The 14,908-nt window shown below is 44.0% G+C and overlaps 1 protein-coding gene across 1 annotated transcript in view; it reads right to left on the bottom strand.

Annotated features, from left to right (window-relative positions):
* Positions 1-14,908, bottom strand: part of PHLPP1 (PH domain and leucine rich repeat protein phosphatase 1) — a 208,939-nt gene that overhangs the window by 79,460 nt on the left and 114,571 nt on the right. The gene's annotated exons all lie outside the window — the stretch shown is intronic.

Raw genomic sequence — 14,908 nt, forward strand, 5'->3', positions numbered from 1 at the left:
ATGTTTATCCACATATTCAAAGCCTTCCTGGTTAAATGACTATGACCGTGGCGAGAGTCCCGGGCCACAGACCAGCCAGCGTGCCGGACGCAGAAGGAGCCCGGGATGACCTGCATGCCTCAAAGGCCTTCTCCAATGTTCCACGTCATGTGGTGCCACTTTATGCCTCTGCGTGTGGCTTCAGCCCTACCTGCATACACCTCGGCTCCGTCTCTCCCCAGAGAGGCCATGGGTATACAGTTCTGAGATCTGGGCTGATTCTTCCCTTGTGCTCTTTATCTCTACCCAAGCTCTAGGGCAGAAAGGCCACTCCTTATCTGTGATCAGTCTGATGTCCTTTTCTATTACCAAACTCCTGCTTTCTCTTTCCCAATTACAGGCGGCGGCAGGGCATGGTCCTCAGGAGTGTGACTCTGGGGTCCGAGTGCAGCTTTATGTCCTAGCGCCGCGACTTCGGAGTTGAGACGACATGATTCATGGAGCCCCCGAGCTGCAGTTTTCTCACGTGTGTAAGAGGAGTTAGTGACGCGGACATGGGCAAGCCGGCCGGGAAACTGCATTCAGTACGGGGTGACTGCCAGTACTACTACCATCAGTACTGCTACTACCACCAAATGGAATGATTCACACCTTACATCTACTGAAATCCAAATTCTCCTGAAGCTAAAAAGGTATTTGGAGGTAAATTTGCAGAAAACCTATTCTGCTGATGGCATATTTGAGGTTAGAAAGAAATTACTGTGCACCCATGAGAGCTAAGGGAAGGGAAGAGTGGGGGTAAAAACAGCCTGGCAGGGCTCGACTCAAAAAAGACTTTACAGGGACACCTGGGTGACTCAATCAGTTAAGTGTCTTTGGTTGAGGTCATGATGGGAGGGTCCAGGGACCCAGTCCTGCATCAGGCTCCCTGCTCAGCGGGGAGTCTGCTTGTCCCTCTGCTTGCGCATTTCCTGCTTGTGCTCACATGTTCTTTCTCTGACATATAAATAAATAAAATCTAATTTTTTTAAAAAAGGACTTTATAGAGGAAGTCTGAGTCTGCTTTTTAGCAATGTTATCTTTCCCTGAATTTTCACTATTAAATAAGAAAAAGAAGAAATTATTTTCCACAAAAAAGGGACGGAGATTAGGAAGGGAGAGGAGGTTAAAAGAAAATCCAAACAGGGCCAAATCACCTGTATACTCTAAAACACGTGAAAAGAGCTAGGAGGAATGCGATGGCCCTGAAAGGCAGGTGCAAACGCTCACCGGAACCGTTCTCAGGAGGAAAGGGGGCCACTCGTGGAGCACGCGAGGGCGTGCCAGGCCTCCTACCACCCGCCGTACAACAGTAAACACGGTTGACGCTCTCCACCCCCGAGCGCACCGCAAGAGAAGGAGAGGGCAATCGGGTAGTCCAGGACTGTGGTTACAATAATCTTAAGTATGTGATCTAAGAAGTCAGGGAAGGTTTCCCAAAGGACCTCACGTCCAAACTCAAACTTGAAACTCGAGTGGAAATCTGTTTTCGTTTGTCCCAAGTCCTTTTTCCCGATCTTCCTATAGCAGTCCCCCAGGACCCTGGGATCCTGACAGAGCTCTGAACCAAGCATGTTCCCCTCTGACTACATAGATAGGCACGTACCCCAGGCCTGAGCAGCCACAGTACCCCACCCACTGAACCCACGGGTCGATCCAATAGGTAGCAGCACATAACCTCAGCTAGGCTAACCAGAGGCCTTCTTGGGGGGTTATATATTCTGAAGCCAGGAGAAAGGGAACACACACACACACACACACACACACACACACACACACGACTCCACGTATTATGTATAAATAGCTATGGGGAAGTAACTATTAACCACATAAACCCCACTGTGGTCACGTACCAAATTAATGATAGCCATCGCGTCTATCTGAGTAGGAAGGAGAAAGGAACTAAGAATGGGAAGATAAGAGATTTGGAATTTATAGGAAACAATTATTTCCTTCTAAGAGGACAACGGAAGATAGGAAGTAACTATGGAAATGTTAAGTTAACAACTGGGGAAGACAAGTACAAGGAAATGGTGAAATTATCCTTTGTGCTCTTCTGTGTACATGTGTATATGTGCTTACTTTGGGAAAAAATGTAATTTCAATTAAAATTTCAGTTAAAGCAGAAAATGGATGAGGGCAGTCTTCTGGCTTTCCTTGCATTCAGTGTTCTACTGGGTGGCACATCAGGGGCAACAATTCCTCCTGTCACCAAGGGATCCCTTTAACCCACTGTGGTGGGCTGAACAGTGGCCCCAAAAAGGAGGTGAGGCAGACAAAAACGCAGGATTTCCCCATCCCACTACCTGGAATCTGTAAGTACTATCTTCTGTGGCAAGAGTGAATATTGACTTATATGACGAACTATGTATCCTTATTAAGAGAGAGGCAGAGGGAGTTTTGAGATAGAAGAACAGAAGTTGATGCGCCCGAATGGGGGCAGAGACAGGAGTAATATGGGCCGCAAGCTGAAGAATGTCGGAGCCGTCAGAAGCTGGAAGAGGCAACGAATGGGTCCTCCTCCCCTAGAGCCTTCAAGTAAGTACGGTTCTGCCCACACCTTAATTTTGGACTTCTGGCCTCCAGAACTGCATCGATTTCTGTTGTTTTCAAGTCACCAAGGTTCTGTTAGTTTGGAAACTAATACACCCTTCATAATTTCTTCCAGAGTACTTCTCATTTCATTCATTTAACACGTTTGTTGAGCACCTCCTACGTGCCAGTGACTGCCGACCTAGGTAAGCATTTGGTACGCTTCGGTAAACAAAGTTAGGATCCCTGCCTTCATACATAAGTAAACTGTATGTTAAAAATTGGCAAATACTATGGAAAAAAACTGAGCAAGGAAATGGGGGTCAGGACTGTTGGGAAAGTGGTAGGTTCTGCTTGAATAGTTTGGTCACGGTGGGCCCCACTAAAAAGGTGACATTTAGATGTGAAAGGCACGAGGAAGTTAGCTGAAAAGATTTGTCTAGGGGAACACTCCTGGAAGAGGAAGTAGCCAACAGTAAAGGCCCTAAAAAGGGATGTGCCTGGCATGTTTGAGGGGCATCATGGAGCCCGGCGAGGTAAGGGGGGTGTGGCCTATAGTGAGATCAGAGAGGTAAGGGGGCAGGGGTGGGCAGCAGGTTGGGCAGGACTTTTTCAATGACTGTAAACACTCCGGCTTTTAACGTGAGCCAAATGGGAAGCATGGAAAAGTTCTGAAAATGTCTGATTCTAGACCACAAGCTCCATAAGGAGCCTATTTTGCTCACTGATAGACCCTGTTACAGTCAGCACTTGGTGAGACCCTCGAAAAAAATACCTGTCAGAGGAGCGGCACCTGGACCAGTCCCAGCCCCTCCCGCCTCACCAGCTTCCCCTGACCCCCTAGTGTGTGTGTTCTTTGCCACGGAGACTACTTTGTGGGGAGCAAACCCCATTTCCACGGAGGTGTCACACGACACACTCTCCTGGGACAACTGAAAGATGGTGATTAACTGTCAAGTGGTATTTGATTCGTCTCCTCATTCCGGACCTCAAGCCGTCGCCACTGGGGACACGGGGGAAGAGCCCCATCGACAAGAGCGGCATGGGGTGGTCGGAGCGGAGCCGGAACAGCCCCAGCAAGGACAGAGGACAGCGACAGGGCAGTGAGCTGCCAAGGTGCCCACCAGAGCTACTGCGACCTGCCCCTCCCCCAGGCCTCTGCAGAAAAGGGGAGATTTAAATGCTCCCGCCCAGCCCAGCCCGGGCGCACAGGGATATGCCACAAAGAGATCTGCTCAAGTCCCGTGGGAGAAAACGATCACTTGGACCAAAGAGGCTGTGACTGACATACATGGCACCTATTAAAACTAAGATCCTTCACAGGAAAGACCTAAATAAGTAACAAAAATAAGTCAGAAATCCACCTGGCTATGCCTCAGAGCAAGTAGCCTTTTACTACTATTTTCTTCAAAGTAGTCGGAATCACAATAATACTACCTAACATGTAGGGGGGCTTCAGTTGTCGGGGGGCCCCTCTCCTAACTGTTTTAGCCATCCTAGTTAACCTTCACTACAACTCAGTGCGGCAATGACATCCCCTCATCTCAAAGACAAAGGGAAAACCGAGTCACGCAGCGCGGCCCACGGTCGCACTGTGAGCAGTGGCAGAAGCCCAGTTTGAACGCGGACCTGTACTTCTAACTCCCACGATAAAATGATACTCTGACCCCCCAGACCACGGCACAGATGATCAGAGGTCATCCCTAGGATAAGCTTGCCCCCCAGACCACGGCACAGATGATCAGAGGTCATCCCTAGGATAAGCTTGAGCCTCAGCAATGGCAGTGACGTAGCACTGACCGAAGACAGTCCTCCTGGAGAGAAGCAGAGAGCATCTGCTGACCGCAGCCTTCAGGGAAGGGATGACGCCCCATGGAGGTGCTGTTCCTTGACCTCATGGGCTCTGCCCACTCCTGTCTACACAGCCTGTCATCTGGGCAGCTGCGATGCCAGCGGGCAAGCACTTCTTCAAATTTTAAAAGATTCTAGGAAACGTTAAAAAAAATCATAGAAATTTAGAAAGTGAAAGAAAAAGGCACACACCAAAATTGCCTCAAATCTTTGTTATAGAAAGGGACCCCTAAGGGACCTCACGATTAAATACAAAATCCTTTAGGCAAAAGCAACTGTACTTCTAATGCACCTCCCGACATCAAGACAGTGGAAGCCACAAGCAACTTGACATGCTGGAGAAAGGAACAGTTGTGACCACACTTGGGGCGTGTGAACGTTCTATCACTTCCAAGCCATGTGGCTCTAGATAGGTCACTTCATCTGTCTGTCCTTTGTTCCCTCATCACTGAAGTGGAACAGATAGCACCTCCCCCGGTAAGACTCAACAATCTGCTGTAAATAATACTTCTCTCGTTTTAAGACAATCAGGAGAGGCTCTGCAGACCAAGTACCCCTTGACCAACACCCACAGCGGCTCGCGGTACAGACCTGTAACACGCGCAAAGGGACAACAGCACGAGCCACCGCTCTTGTCACCTTGAGCGGGTCCACAGATACAGCTCGGTCAACGGCAGAGCACATGGGCGATGAGGCTCTCAGACCGTCCATGAACTACACATGACAGGATTCAAGGGTTAGAAGATCGGTTCAGTGTAACTGCGGATGAGGAAATCAGTGCTAGTCTAGATTAATAGCAAAACTTTTTCTTTTTAAGATTTTTATTTATTTATTTGACACAGAGAGAGAGATAGCAAGTGAGGGAACATAAGCAGGGGAGTGGGAGAGGGAGAAGCAGGCTTCCCGCAGAGCAGGGAGCCCCATGTGGGGCTTGATCCCAGGACCCTGGGATCACGACCTGAGCCCAAGGCAGACGCTTAATAACTGAGCCACCCAGGCGTCCCAACAGCAAACTTTTTTTGCTTCCAGATATTTCTAACATGCTCCTCAGTGCAACACGTTCCCTAGTTGTTTCTCGGCAAGCCTTTAGGGCACTTATATCAAAACTGGTCTCAGCCCTGAGTCCAGCTGAGCTGCATTTCTAAACCCAGACATGTCTCCTAACCTAACCAATCCTGCTACGCTTGTGAGGTTATCACCTTCCCAAGTAACAGGACTGTCCTCCGCGTTATTCCCATTATTCCTGACGTTCACTTAGTGACAACCATCTTTTATTGGCAAGGGAAAGTTTAGGAAAACATTCATGTGACTTTTTGTTATTGTTGTTACCAATATACTTTAGTGAAGGGGCATTTATCCTTATTATGGGCCTAGCATGCTCAAAATTAAGCAAAATGACCCTGAAAGCCTTGCTGAAATATCATGAGGAATTCCACTTGTGCAAAGTAAAAGACACTGCGCACCAGCACAATGAGTCATTAACTGCTCCGGCCTAACGCTCAGTGGCTTGGGAAATGATGCCCCCGCTACAGGGACCGTCTCTGGGGAGGTCAGTAGACTGCTCTAAAAAATTCTTAACCTCTTAACTGACCTAGTTTTAATTCTCACCCCCTAAAAAATGCTTTGGGAAGGAATGAGGTGGGGGAATATAAATTTAGAAGAGTGTTCACTGATCTTTCAGCTAAGCATTCTAGCAACTTATTTCAACTCCGTCCTCATGGACAGTTCTAGAATACTTTTTATCAAACCGAAGTTTCCATTTTTAGTAAAATTCAAATTATCACTGCTCTATAACACGCAATCATTTAAAAAATTTTCTACAAATATATAAAAAATCCCTTCAATGGACCCCAGACCTTTTCTGCAATGACATCTTGTTTCTTGATCCTGTACTAATGCTACCATTTTATAAAATCTGTTTAACAACAGATGAAGAAACTTTTGTATAAAATTAATTACAATATATACATTAATAGGAGCTACTAATGAATAAAAATTAATAATTAGTAATTAAAATACACTAATAGGAGCAAAGCAAGGAGCCGATGTTCTTAAAGCACTGTTAAAGCAACAGGCTGTAAGGATATAGAAAAAACAAGACTGAGAAATTTAGAGTAAGAGCTCCACCTAAGTATCCCGACCCCTCTTTGCCAGGGGAGTGGAGGGGATGTGGACGAATGAATCTTTTGACACATGTTTATCATCTGCCTCTACGAACCAGGCACTAGGCTTGGTCCTGGAGAGGTGGCACTCTGTCTTCAAAAGCTTGGTCCCTGGGGACACCGGCACAACGGTGTGGTGAGGGCACCCAGAGCCGAGAACACAAACCTCAGAGCAAGACTGACAATCCCAGCACCTCCCCTCCCCTCCCTTGCCCGGGCACATGGCAGAGTCTTGCACATGGCCACCAAGAGCAGACACAAGTTTGGTGTTTGTGCAGGGAGCTTGGGGCACGGCCTCCTCTGGAAATGCAGACCTGGCGCCACCTTTCCCAGAGCCAGAAGCGACAGGGAAGAGCCGCAAGGAGATGGCACCGCCAGGCTCCCAGGATCACTCCAGGGTCACGCCAGCAGTTATCTCCGCACTACACACACAAACCGCATTGTGTTTCTGAGTAACAACAGAGAAACAGAGCTCGGCCTGGGCGGAGATCAAATCTGAACCCGGAGTTCCTTCCTCATTTCCTTATTGGCAAACTAGGTGTAAACAGTCCCTCTAGACAGTGGCCACCTGAGAAAGTGGCATCTCCCTGACCACGTGGAAGGGAAAAGACCACCAACCACCAAAAAACTTAAATTCTAGCTTTCTCGTAAAAGAAATGATGTAAATGTATACTTAAATGATTCTACTATCAGAAATGAGCTGCTTGTTTTGTATTTTAAGTTCCAAGTCTAACATACGAGGTCCAGCATGTTAGACACAGACAGATCACTGACATTTTCCCAATTATTCCGTGATTCCTTAATTCATGAAATTATAAATCAGACCAGCGGGCAGAAGAACTCAACTCTTCCGAGGAGATGTAGGAAATGTAATACTCTGGGTTACAAATATTGGGATCTTCCAAGATAAGCAAATATATAATGGTAACTAAACTTGTACAGATATATGTGTGTGTGTGTGTGTATAGATATATGTTTATACATATTATATTTACATTGGTCTAAATATTCAGACTAAAATGACTTAACCTCATAATATTAACACGACTAGATACAGAGATGTGGTTAACCATACATGGTAAATTCCCAAGACAGCAACACTTGACCAGTTTTTGAAGAACCAGACAGCAAGCAGTCCCCCCAGCAATGAAATCAATTTAATCTGCCTTGGATGACTCCAACAGCTCCTTGAATTTCTTAAATACATCTTGGTCACCATTTAAGAAGTCCGACGATCAGAGCACTGGGGGTCCCACTCGCGCCCCCGGCTGCATACCCTGCACTACAGACTGGGTGACAAACCACCCCTTCTTCTACCACGGAGCTGCCTGGACTCAGCAGACAACTGTGTAGGTGCAGTACTTCCCTTTGACATTTTCAGGACATTTCAGCTGTTATTTGAGTCTTGGTTTGTTTGGTCCCCTCGGGCCACTGTTAAACACTGGAAGCACAATTAAAGAGAAAAGAGCAAGGGAGCAGCCCTTCCTGCATAAAGCGGGACTGGACACCTCCGACCTTTGTGACCTCATCTGCAAAACGGAGATGTGACAGTGTCTCCTCCAGACTTACTGCTCTCTTGCTGGGAAGCCTGATGTGGCAGAGTCTAGTGAGTGCTTACCTCACGGGGCTGATCAAAGCAGCTGGAAGGGTGCTTCGCACACAGAAAAAGTCACCAAAACCTGAGCTATTGCTACTGGCATTACTGCGGTCACTGCTAGATCAATTCGTCAGGCGAAGTGATTTTATGAACAAAATACATCAACAAGTTGGCGGTAAAAACAAAAATCGTTTTATTTGGTGTTGACCTCACTAAGGAATAACTGATTCACTTTGGACTGAACATGTGAAGCAAGGAAAAGAGGGTCACAGCCTCCGGGCTCATGGGCTGGCATCGCAAGTACCGCCAGGGATAAACGAGATACGCCCACAGGAAGCTGAAGCAGCGACCGGGAACCACATGACAGAGGGACTGGCCGGAGCTACCAGAGATGCTCCTCCCGAAAACAGACTGCTAAGGGGTGGCAGAGGGCACGGAAATCATAGTAACTTCAGTATTCAGAGGCTATCGAACAGAATTATCCTGTGTTATACCAGAGAGCAAACCTGGATCAGCGGGTTGAAGCCACAAGGTAGAGACTACATCTCTCTGAGAAGGAAGAACTGTCTGGTCAGACACTACAAGTGTCTGAAACACTGTAGACATTTTTAGAAGGGAAGAAGTCTGGAGTCCAGAAGAAGGTCCTTTCTGAATCTTGAATTTAAGTCTCCGAACTAAGAGCACTTGATTGTGGCCACAATTTAAGATTAAACTAAAGAACACTTTCAAAGAAAATACCAAATAATTGTAAAGATAATTATTCCAGAAAACTACAACAGGTAATATTATGTTTTTGGTGCCTATTCTACAAGGGCCCATTCCAATCTTAAAATAATATGTTGCAACTTTAAAACACAGCTGTAAGGCCCTCGCTTGACACGGAGAATGCATTTTATTAAAGGTGGTAAAAATATACAGATAAAATCCGCATGAGGAATACATTTCTTCCATTTGCTGAGACCCTGAACTAGAAGTTGAGCCTAGAAGAGTGTCCAACATCGAGAAAGAGTGGAATCCATCTTCCTTCTTCTCTCCCTCCCGCCCCACGTCTCTCAGGGCAACAAAAGTGCAGAAGAAAGGGGAGGGGGGTGAGAAGACCCAGAGAGGGAAGATGGAGACACAGGAGATCAGTTTTACCCAGTTAATGCAGGAGCCGGCAGCGTTTCACAAAAGTATGCCTCTTTTGTTAGAGTATGGTAAACAATCTAGGTATTTTTTTATAGTGTATAAAATTAGATTATAAAACTTTGGAGAAAAGAAAATGTAATGGCTTTAAACTGGACTCAGATTCAAGGAAAAACCCCTCCTTTAAGAATATGTTAACTAAGATTTCAGAACCAGTAGTTGCCACAGGAAAAACGAATAGACTGGATTAGCAATGTGGAAATAAGATGAAGCATAATTATAACCACAAAGAGAGCACCTTAGTATTTTTACTAACCTAATCACAGTTTTATGTAGTACAAAAACAAAACTTAATGCAATCTAAAATATTTCACCGTTAGCTTAAATTCAAAGCAGAATTCCTAAATTTCCTAATTTCATAAATTGTTGCTCATATCCATAATAAGGAAAGATTCCATAACATGAACTAACATGAACTTTTATGTAAAAATCCATTACTATGTTAGAAAGTTAGTTATCATATTTGATAACTTATAATTGAATTTCCCCCAGGAAATGACATGGACCTAGCAGGAAACAATCTAGACAGGCCAATACTTTTTAAACTTTAGTTAGCTTCTATTTTTTTTCTTTCTCATGCCGCTCAGACATCTGTGATATGACTATATTTTCACATTTTACACAGCTGTACCTTTGTACATATTTTATACCTCTCCTTGAAATGCCCTTCCCCTCTTGTCTTTGTAGTGAACTCCTATTCATCCTTCAGAACTCAAATTGCCCACTACCTCCTTGAAGTCTTCGTGTACCCAAACAGCTCATATACTGAATTGCCAAATTTTTCTCGCATCTTCACTACAGAGTTGGTACAAGAACAAATTCCTTGAGACGGGGTGATGTATTATAAGCTAAAACCCATGTCACACAGTTTCACTTAAGCTTCTACCACAGATCTGCTGGACTTAATTCTCAAATGGTCAAATGGTCAAATGGTCCTTAATTCTCTATCTAAAGAATGGGTATAAAATGTGAAGTGAAAGTTTCTAAAAAACAAACAAATGAACACCAATAAAAACAAAAAAAAAAACAAAAAAAGCCCGAATTTCTTAGCAGAACTGTGTTGAGAGCAAAGCCTCTTACCATCATAAACTCAGCGTAAACAACTACAGCACAATCCCTAAAAGACAGGTTTCAAATCATGCTGACAAAAAGCAGCATACTCCCTAATCTACACTTCAAATTAAGAGGCAAATAATGTGTAAAAGATGACTACGTCATCTCACAGGGTTTCTTGCAGCTCTGTCTAACGACACAAATCTTCCTGTTGGAAACCTTAATCCTATTACATTAGAATGACTGGACTCAAGTAGTTAGGGAAGTATTCCTGGAGTGAAATCCTGGAGTGAAAAAAAACACTCTTTTTAAGCACATGAAAGCAAAAGTTCATTTGAGTGTCACCATATACTTTATTCTTATTTAAAGGGGTGAGATTTACTCATCACTTCACGTGATCTTTAATTCAGCATGAAATATGGCCCTGACTTGCCTACACTATTTGCATTAGGAGGGAACCCAATATATCAAGGCAACCGAAAAGTTCACTGCAGTGACAAAAACAAAACAAAACAAAAAACAAGAGGCCTTGAATAAATATTATACTACAGTTAATACTGGAAGAAAGACAGGAGAGGGAGTCCCTATGGTAGCCACAGCCCCTGGAAAATGCCAGCAGGTCAGCCCCTGATCAACATGGAGGGAGACGCGTACACAAGCTATGCTGCCCAGTGGGGTGTGAGTTAGTCAGGAAGGGCCATATAACACACATGCGTTAACACAAGTGCTCACGGTCGATAATTACAGAAGGTGGGTCACAGGTATGCGGCTGCTACTACACTATTATGTCCGCTTCTAAACATCTGACATTTTCCATAATAAAAAGTTAGAGACACATTCATGCACAACACCCAATCCATGATCCGAATCCCCACTTTTTAAGTCTTCTCTGAAATAAAGAAACAGACTGTAAACTGGGACAATACAGTACTGTAGAAGTAACTAAGGTTTAATAAAAAATCAAGTATGCTCAGGCTATAGACTCGCATAAAGACTATCTGTGAAAAGAATTCACAGGATGAATCAACATGTCCAAAACTAATGCCTTCCAAAAAGTGGGCCACAAAGATAGACGTCAAGGTCAGCATTTCTATAATGTCACCCGTGTGTTTGGTGGGAGTTCTTCGCAGCTCCCCTTCCTCTCTCCACCACCAAGCCCCGCCTTCCTCCCACTGCTCAGAAAACATACTGAAGACGTGCACCCATGCTGAGCCAACAGAGCTCTTTTTTACACTGCATACAAGGGGGTGTTTACCGAATTTTTAAAGCATGTCATGTGTTAATATTTTGGGGATGACTTTACAATCAATATCGTAATCCTCCCAAAGGAGCTAACACCCACCCAAAACAAAAACTCCAAAGAAGTGCCTTGGGTATTACTTTTGCAAGCAATAGTAAGTGCTAGGATTAAATTTTAAAAATAATAAGTATAAAAAAAAATAATAAGTATATAAAGGCCTATCTTGGTAGAACATAATCTAACTAATATAAAATTTTATAAATTTATAAACTTTATAAATTTTCCCAAAATAAAATGAAACAAATTAGAAGATTAACACTTCTCTTTTCGCTAAGTCCAGAAGCATAAACTGAAAATAAAGGATTTCCCTTTTAAATTAATTATCTAATTCCTTTTAATTTAAAAATCATCGGGGCGCCTGGGTGGCTCAGTGGGTTAAGCCGCTGTCTTCAGCTCGGGTCATGATCTCAGGATCCTGGGATCGAGTCCCACATCAGGCTCTCTGCTCAGCGGGGAGCCTGCTTCCTCCTCTCTCTCTCTCTCTCTCTGCCTGCCTCTTTGCCTACTTGTGATGTCTCTGTCAAATAAATAAATAAAATCTTAAAAAAAAAAATCATCGGAATTGGTTCTCTTTGTCCTCCTACCCAGAATGAGGTGGGGATGGTCATTAAAAATCAGAAACTCAGATATTTCTTTCTGTTGTTTTTCTTTCAGATTGTTATCAAAATGAATCTCATTTGAACATTAAGATGTACGACAGATGAATGGATAAAGAAGATGTGGGGTATATGTACAATGGAATACTACTCAGCCATCAAACAAAAATGAAATCTTGCCATTTGCAATGTGGATGGAACTAGAGGATATTACTGCTAAGCAAAATAAATCAATCAGAGAAAGACAATTATCAAATGATCTCACTCTTGTGTGAATTTAAGAAACAAAACAGAAGATCATAGGAAAAAGAGGGGAAAATAATACAAGACAAAATCAGAGAGACACACAAACCATAAGAGACTCTTAACTTTAGGAAACAAACTGAGGGTTGGGGGACGGAGTAACAGGGTGATGGACACTAAGGAGGGCACATAATGTGATGAGCACTGGGTGTTACAGAAAACTGATGAATCAGTCTGTACCTCTGAAACTAACAACACATTATATGTTAATAATTTGAACTTAAATTCTAAAAAAGATTAAAAGATAATCAAAAAAGAGAAAAAAAAAAACATTAGGATGTACAGACAATCCATTCTATGCTGCGTTTCTCAGTAAGAAAAGAAAAAGAAAGTCTCCACATAACCTTGAACGACTAAACTGCGTAACATCCTGATGCCTGCAGACATGAGGAAGAACAGAGGCGGTGGCAACAGAAGCTGGAAGTACAGTGGCTCGTAAGAGTCAGTTCTGGCCACTCCAAATTCCCCACAAGCACATACTCCCCGACGGACCGAGCTTTTCAGCATCCTCTCGCCAGTAGCCCCAACCTGCTCTCCCAGGATGCTGGATTAAAGAAAAAGATAAGATCACAGGACCACCCTTAATAGATGAAGTTTAAAGAAGAGCATGGCTGTTTTATATGGGATCCATTTCCAAACAGGGAGCTCTCACCCTGATTTCTTACATAATATCTAAGCTCTACAACCAGCACCTTATAACTCATTTCTCCTTTAATTCACTAACCATAACAACTTCTAAAAACTTTTGAAATGTGTATCTGGTGTTTAAGAATGGAGAAAGGAAAAGGCAGTGTACCTAAAATATACATTTAGCAAGATGTTCTGCCCTCTGTCCCTGACCCCTGACTTTTCAGGAAGAAATCTTTCTCCCCAGTGTCTGCCATCCCAAGTTCTGTTACCCCAAAAGGCTGCTGTGGCTGTTAAGAACAGCAAAAAGTCCTTTGTTCAGATAAACCAAACATATGTGTGTTTTTATCTGCTTAAAATAAATATAAAAACAGGTAGTACTTTAAAAAGATTGGCCAATTGGTGATAACAGCAGGAATGATGGCCACAAAACTGTTTCATGTATTTATTTTTTCATTCTCATACACACAACCTAGATGTGCCAGGGTTAAGTCTATCATGCACATATTTGACCTAAGCCCTAAGAGGTAAGGACTATTCCTATTCCCTTTACCAAATGAAAAGGCCTAAACTTTAGAAGCTTCCACAGTGTCAGGCCCAGTGAATGGCAGAATCTACATGGGCCTTAGTTTGAAACCCAAACTCCTCACTCCCACACTGTTTGGCTTCTGCAAACATTCAGAGCCTTACTGAAGGGAAAGGAGGTTCAGATTCTAATTTGAATTCATTCTTACTAATACCAGCCAACTACTAGTTAACTACTTATTAATACTAGTAATTTAAGGTAATTAGCTTCCATTCCCTCCTGGAAGCACCCACCCACACTTGTGTGAAACGCAAGCTGCAGCCTCGCTGTGTCCGTGTACACTCGTGAATGATCTTCTGCTTGCGGCTGCATGACACATCTGTCCCTCTCGAACGGCCTACGACCATCGGTGAAGAGGAAACGGACACCACCAGCCGCCCACCCCGTCACCATCACCTGCTCGGTCACAGTTCTCCTCCCAGCCTCCGCCTTCTCCTGAGAGGCGTGGCCCTGAGTCTGTTCCGGTTTGGAGGATCAGAGAGAGAGAGAGCACCTCGTTCCAGACACACTCTCCTATTAGACCCTGGAGACGGTCTATCGCCCAACCGGCAACAGTGAAGACTACTAACCAAGCTAACACGTGACCTTTACGATCACCAACCACAAGTTCGAAATCAACAATTTCCACACCCCATTAAAGAGACATTTCATAATCCACCTCTTCTGCCTCACCTTTTTGCTGTCTCTCTAGAAACAAACTCTTTGAAGTTAAAAAACTGTGTTTGGCCATTGTTTTAAAGGTGCCAATATAAAAAGTCTAATTAGTGCTATGGTTTCTGACTGAGGTGCTGCCATTTACCTCCTCATTCAAAGAAGAACCTAGAAGCCATTTTTTATTCCAACCTTTTCCTCATGCTTGGTATGTGACTATCATTAATCCTGTCACTCAATCTTCAAAACACATCTATCCACTTTTTTCGGTTTCTTCTCTCCTCTCTTGCCCAAAATCCACAAGAGTCTCCCACCAGCCAAACTCCGCCTCCCTCCCTTCTCATCCTCCACAACAGCAACGTCAGATGACGCAACTTTCCGGAAGACAGCTCTTTTAATGGCTTGCCCTTATGTCAAGAATAGGATCCAGACTCTTTACCCTGGTCC

This window comes from Neovison vison, chromosome 3, assembly GCF_020171115.1.
Source record: "Neovison vison isolate M4711 chromosome 3, ASM_NN_V1, whole genome shotgun sequence".
NCBI classification, from domain to species: Eukaryota; Metazoa; Chordata; class Mammalia; order Carnivora; family Mustelidae; genus Neogale; species Neogale vison.